We start from the raw sequence: 6,931 nt of genomic DNA on the forward strand, positions 1-6,931 counted from the left end.
TCTTCACAGTGGGATAAAAAGGAAAGATTTGAATTAATTTTTATACCAAGATATTTAATTGAGTTAACAGGTTCAATTTTTTTGCCACTTAATCTAAAGTTCATATGTTTATAGATTTTTGTTTTATTTGATTTAAAGATAATAAGTTCAGTTTTGTTAGAGTTTAGAAAAAGTTTGTTGAAGCGAAGCCACTGAACTAGATTGGCAAGATCATGGTTAATGTGTTTGTTAATTTTTTTTAAGGATTTATTAATTAGCATTAGGTTAGTGTCATCAGCAAAGTGGTAAACAGTAGCAAACTTAATGGACGTATGAAGATCATTAATATAAAGAAGGAAAAGCAGTGGTCCCAATACTGAACCCTGTGGAACACCATTAGAACATTTTACAAGGGTAGATTTTGAGTCATTAATAGCAACAAATTGTGTTCTATTGTTTAAGTACGAAATAAACCATTTAAGGGGTACGCCTCTGATCCCATAATATTCTAATTTTTTTAACAAAATTGAATGATCTACTGTATCGAACGCTTTCTGTAAATCGACAAATACACCGCATGCAAAATATTTGTCATCGATTGCTTTTCTAATCAGTTCAGTCATTTCAATGAAAGCATGAGTTGTGGAGTGATTGGCACGAAATCCATACTGATGGGTGTAAAAACATTTAAATTTTTCAAGAAAAGCATAAAGCCTAATATGCATTGCCTTCTCAAATAGTTTACCTATATTAGAAAGCAAGGAGATGGGTCGATAATTTGTGAAATCTAGTAAAGAGCCTTTTTTAAATATTGGAATAACTTTGGCAACTTTAAAAATATCTGGGAAAATACCACTTTTAAATGAGTTATTTATAACAGTACAGAGAGGCTTTGAAATAATGTGTGGGACTAGTTTAAGGAGGAATGTAGGTACGCTATTAGGACCAAGACTTTTTTCAGTTTTGAGCTTGTTTGTAATGAGACCAGATATTTCATTTTCAGTAACAGGATTAATAAAAAACGATTTAGCATTTGGAATGTTAAGAAAGTCACTAAATACGCGTTTTGGGGGTATGGCTTTGCTAAGTAGTTTGTTATGTATAGTGCTAAAAAAATTGTTAAATATATTAGATACGGCAGTGTGATCAGTGATAAGATTTTCGTTCAATTTAAGTTTAAAAGATGTATTGTGTGTAGAAGGTCTAATATTAATGATTTCTTTTATTCCCTTCCAGGTGTTTTTAACACTATTCAGATTATTATTAAAATACGTAATATAGTATGTTTTTTTGCTAAATTTTAATAAATTGGAAATTTTGTTTCTATAAAATTTAAATTTTGTAAATAATTCATTTTTCTTATAAATATTTTTTGATTTTATAAACTTTTTATAAAGTTTGTTTTTAACTGAGATAGATTTAAGTATTCCATACGTTATCCAAGGTTTTGATTTTAGTTTAATTTGTTGGTTGGTTAGTATTTTGTAAGGAGCATGTCGGTCTAAGATTTCATCAAATGTTTTTAAAATAAAAACCATAGACTTATTAACATCATCATCTTTTTTAATAGAGAGTTCCCAATTGATATTAGAAATTTCTTCAATAAATAAACTTTTATTAAATTTTTTGAAGCATCGTCTGTAAGTTTTTACTTTTTTGGGGTGTTTGGGTATGCCAGGAATGCAAATAAATTGTGCCATGTGGTCTGAAATTGAAATCGTAAGGTTACCTGAGTATTGATCAGTTGAATGAAAGTTTGTGAATATGTTGTCAATCAGCGTTTTAGATGTAGCCGTTATGCGTGATGGTAAAATTATAGAAGGGCTTAGTGAGTAAGAAGTTAAAGAATCAAGATATCTAGAAACAGGGTTAGATTCATTGTGACTTAATAGATCCATATTAAAATCACCCATTAAAAAGATCTTTTTTTTTTCGTTACTTAGCTTTTCAAGTATAGGAGTTAAGTGGGAAGAAGTAAACTCATGTTGATTCATTGAGGGATGACGATAAATGCAGCCAATTATTACGTTTGATTCACAAGGTTTTTCGATTTCAACAAAAATAGACTCTAAATATTTAGATGAGTAAATCATAAGATCATTGCGAACTACGTAGTTTAAATTTGAGCGTAAGAATAAAAGTGCTCCTCCTTTTTTAGCCTCAGTAGGACAATGCTCAATATTAAACCCGTTTATGTATATATCAGTTATATTTGTATCGTTTATATATAAATTAGATTCTGTAATACCTATTGCTAAGGGAAAATTATTAAGAGAGCTGATAAGACTACAGAGTTCGTCAATGTGGAAAGGTAGAGAAGCGATGTTAAGATGAATATATAGTTCCGAATTGGGGAGCATAGTTTTATTGAGATCAATAACGTCATAGTATTTGCAATTAACAGAACTGGGAAATTTATTTAGATCTTTAAAGATCTTTTTATGATTACTTGGAGTCTCAAAAGAGTTTAATGAACTAGTAGGTATATTCTTACATAATAATGTTGATTTAAGCTCCAAGTTGGAAATCGAGCTGAACGCCATACTCTTAGATAAACAACTATGACAATAAAAATCTGACGAGTCATTTGAAAGAAGATTATAAGAGTACGCATTAATATGAGTACACTTTGCATGGACCCATGAGTTACACAGATCACATTGGATGGCTCTTTGATTATCAGTTATATTTTTATGACAAGTATTGCAGAGAGATTTGAATGCCATAATCTTTAGAAAAAATATTTTTATGTATATGCAGTATTAACTAATTAAAGTGACTAAAGTGTAAAATAGAGGTTTGAAAAATAAATGCAAAGTAAAAGATTAAATTTAATAATTTAAAACTTGGGTAACCGTTAGCGTGAGTAATCGAAAATAATTTTTAAAACAATACAAAAAAATAAGAACAATGATAGAAAAAAAGATTCACATTAAAGGTAATTAAAAGCTAACTTTTATAAAATTAAACAATCAAAATAAATTAAAATTAGACAAACCACAAACTAATGTTAAAAGTAACTATGACAACAATAAATATCGAATATAAAAAAACTAATACTATAATAATATCTAGTATATTAATAATATAAACTAATAATAATATAACTACTGTTAACTGTTACTAATAATAATATTATCAACAAAGATACTAGAACAATAACAAATAAAAATAAGTCAATAATAAATAAGTTTATAAAAATATAATATTAAAAATAAATGTAATATATTAAATAACTAGGTATCAAACGAGGACTAATAATAAATACAATTAACTATGAATAAATAAAATAATGTGAGAAAATAAATAATAACATAATGACTGAAAAATAATAACTAATGAATTATAATCATGATTACAAGTTATATCGTAAAGAAAAAAGAAAATTATCTAAAACAAAAAATAAAGAAATAATAAAAAATAAAAAATCTTCTAACACTACTATTTCTTCTTTCTTTTTTAATTGATTATTAAATTCTTCTTATCTTTTTCTTCTTTTTATTTGTTTACTTTACTTTTCGTTCTTTTGTTTACCTTTTTTTTCCTTCTTTTTTTTTTTTTTTTTTTTTTTTTCTTTTCTTATTTAAGTTTATAAAGTGTTAAAAAATTCGAAGTTCTTTTTTATTTTTTTATATATATTTTTTCTTTTCCTTTTTGAATGCTTTTTGGTGTGTGTTTGCTTCAAGTTAATTTATATGATCGTTGATAAGTTATTTGTGCTTATAAAATAAATAATTAATATTTTTATATATAGATTTTTTTTTTTTTCAATATTCTTTATATTTATCTTTAATTTTCTCTTTTTTGAAGGAGATAAAGATTTTAGTGACTAAGGAAAATTTTTTAAATGATAAACTTACCTTCAACTTTTTTGAAGTAATCCCAAACTGGAGAGGGCATTTTAAAAATAAATTTTCACGCACATTCTCTGAGAATTGAAAAACAACTGAACTGAGTAATTAATGAACTTCAATTGAGCACAAAATAGTCCATTTTGAGGTTTTTAAATAGACATTAACTTTTTAATCAACAGCACACGCTGGACAAAAAATTAAAAAATGAACTTCTGTTAGAAAAATTGTATTTTTAATTTTGTGCTCGTTTTCAGTTTTTGAAACGATGCTGCAGTGAAAATTTAATTACTCGTTATAAGTCCAAATTATATATTAAATAGATCTTCTATACCTCATTAAAAAATCGAGATTGTTCATTTAGTGTCCGTTTTTAAAATGATTGTCTAGAAAGACAAACATTTTTTATAGACAATTCATTTTTGATAGTTGTAATTAAAATTGTTGCAATTAGTGCTTTGTCGAAGTCTATTTTTGTCCTTTTATAATAAGTCCATTAGAGATTGTCTGGTTGCTATTCTGAACTAGTTTAATACGGGAAAAAGCCATTTTGCGGTTGTTTCAAAAACGCGTGCTTTTGCGTTGAAATGGAAAAAAGTGTCGAAGTTACCGAAATTAGCAGAAAAAGGTGATGTATAATTTTATATGATTTATTTTAAGTATAAATATATTTGTTGTATTTATAACAAGAATATAACTAATAATTTAGGCTTGTTATTGAGTTATTTTTAAAACCCTGCCATTAAAAATAAAAGTTCAATAATAAACTTTTCTAAACTCTAAACTTAGCTTGAAGAACGTTATGACTTATAGTTGACTAAAATGTTTTGAAAGAAAATGTCATCAATAGTTTGTAAATATTTTATTTTTTATTTTTAGAAAAATTATGGTGTGGAGTCCTTTGAAAGACGAACTGCTGTTACGAGAAATACTGCTAATAGAACCTTATAAACATAAAACAAGAAGCAGAGATAAGGGAAGTTCGTGGAAAACAATTGCAAATAATCTTTGTTCGAGCTCTAATGATGATATATATTTTAAAGTAGACGCTCGTGCTGTGAGAGAAAGATTCGATCTTTTGGTTTCTCAATATTTATCTAAACAGAAGATTGAAGAGAAAGCAAGTGGAATTAGTCCTCAGGTCACTCCTGTTGATGAAGCTTTAGAAAGTGTATTAGAACAAATAAAAGTATGCGAAGAAGAGTTGAACCATAATGACAAACAAAATGATGAGGAAGCTAAGAGAGAGAAATCAGAGGACATGAGAAAAAAGTCTATGGAAAGCTTTATGGAAACAAAAGCACGTAAAAATACAGAAAATAATGTAACTACTTCACCTTCAAAAAAACAAAGAAGTTCAGGAACTGAGACTATTCAGTATCTCAGAGAAAAAGCTGAAGCATCGTGAATTACGATTACAAAAACTAAACCTGCAGCGAGAAGAGCTGAGAGCTCGTCAAGAACAACAAAATCAAATGTTTTCAAATATTCTTCAACAAAATCAACAAATTCTTGGATTAGTTGTGCAACTTTTACAAAAACAATAAGATAGATAAATATAGTAAATATTTTCTTTGTTTCTATATTTTAATTCTATATTTTTGATATGGTTGTCACCAAATGTATGTAAGTGATGAATAATAAATCTATAACATTTTGAGAAAACGATTGTTTATTTTTTGAATAAAAAAGAAAATTAGTTGCAAGTTAATCAACTAAAGATGTCAGTTTTAAATAATAAATTGTTACATATTACCAATTTGGTAAAAAATAATCAATAAGATACTGTTCATAAATTTTGATTTATCATTGTAATTATAGTAAAAATTATGGAATTTGATACTCTAAACATTTATATTTTAAGTTGGAGATAATTATTAATAAAGAAAATATAAAACACGAATAATTATAACTTATATAGTTAGTAATAATTATAACTTATATAGCTAACACCTGAAAATATATAAGAATCATTATAAAAAATAGTGCTCTAACAATGGGGGTTCAACCTCAAAATAATTGGATGTGTTTGATTTGTAAAGGCAAGTGTGAGCATTGGTTAATAATACACAAACTTGATACATTTTTCCCACTGCACTTTATTGTATTTTCAGTTTTTTTTTAAAATCCAGGAATGCAAAATAGTTAATAATTTCTCCAAAACCCCATTCCACAGACGATCTTACTTTACTCATAGCTTTGTTAAATTCCTTTTGTTCTGGATTTAATGCATAACGATTACTGTAAGGGGTTAGAAGATGAGTTCTCAGTGGATATGCTAGATCTCCATAAATACATAAAGGATCTCCATTTGGTCTTACACTATTTTGTAGTAATAAGTTATACAGATTTGACGAGGCAAGCATTGAGCTATCGTGTCTGCAACCTTCTACTGGCCCAAACAGATTTGCTATTAGTCCATTTGGAGCCACAACTGATTGAAACTTAATTGAATGAATTCGCTTGTGCCCGTCATACAATACTTGTTGGTCTTGTCCAGGTCTGCACACAGGTCTAACTGTCCCATCAACAAATCCCCAGCAAAAATCAAGTGGGACACCCTTATTATGTATTGCTAAAGCATATCGCTCCAGTTGATTAGGAGCTAACCAATTCTGGTTGAAACTCTTGAGCAAGTGGTGGTGATTTGAAAATATTCCATTCATGACTACGTTTGACATCATACATAGCTCGGGAATTGGTCGACCAAAACGAGGAATTAAGTCCAAATAGCGTGAAGGGTAAGCAAATTGCTTTAGAAAAACACAGAAGGATTCTATGCTATTAAAAACTGATCTGTTGCTGCAGATTATTTCTTCAGGTATGGCTAGTACTTCTGCGATACGATAGATGTCATTTTTATAAAATCTAAATTCTGCAAAACATTCATTATCTGTCATTAAATCTAATTCAAAATGTTGGTATTTCTGATATGGAAAGTAAAAATTTGTACTGGAATTTATATCATGCAGTAATAGGAATTCTTCATCTGAAATCTCGTTTTGGCTATAAGCGGCTAAAATAACTTCTTTTGTTTCTCGTAAGGAGGCCATATTTGTTTACGCGAATGCTTAGATAAATTTGCTTAATTTATAAAACTA

Source organism: Hydra vulgaris, chromosome 03, assembly GCF_038396675.1.
Source record: "Hydra vulgaris chromosome 03, alternate assembly HydraT2T_AEP".
Lineage (NCBI taxonomy): Eukaryota > Metazoa > Cnidaria > Hydrozoa > Anthoathecata > Hydridae > Hydra > Hydra vulgaris.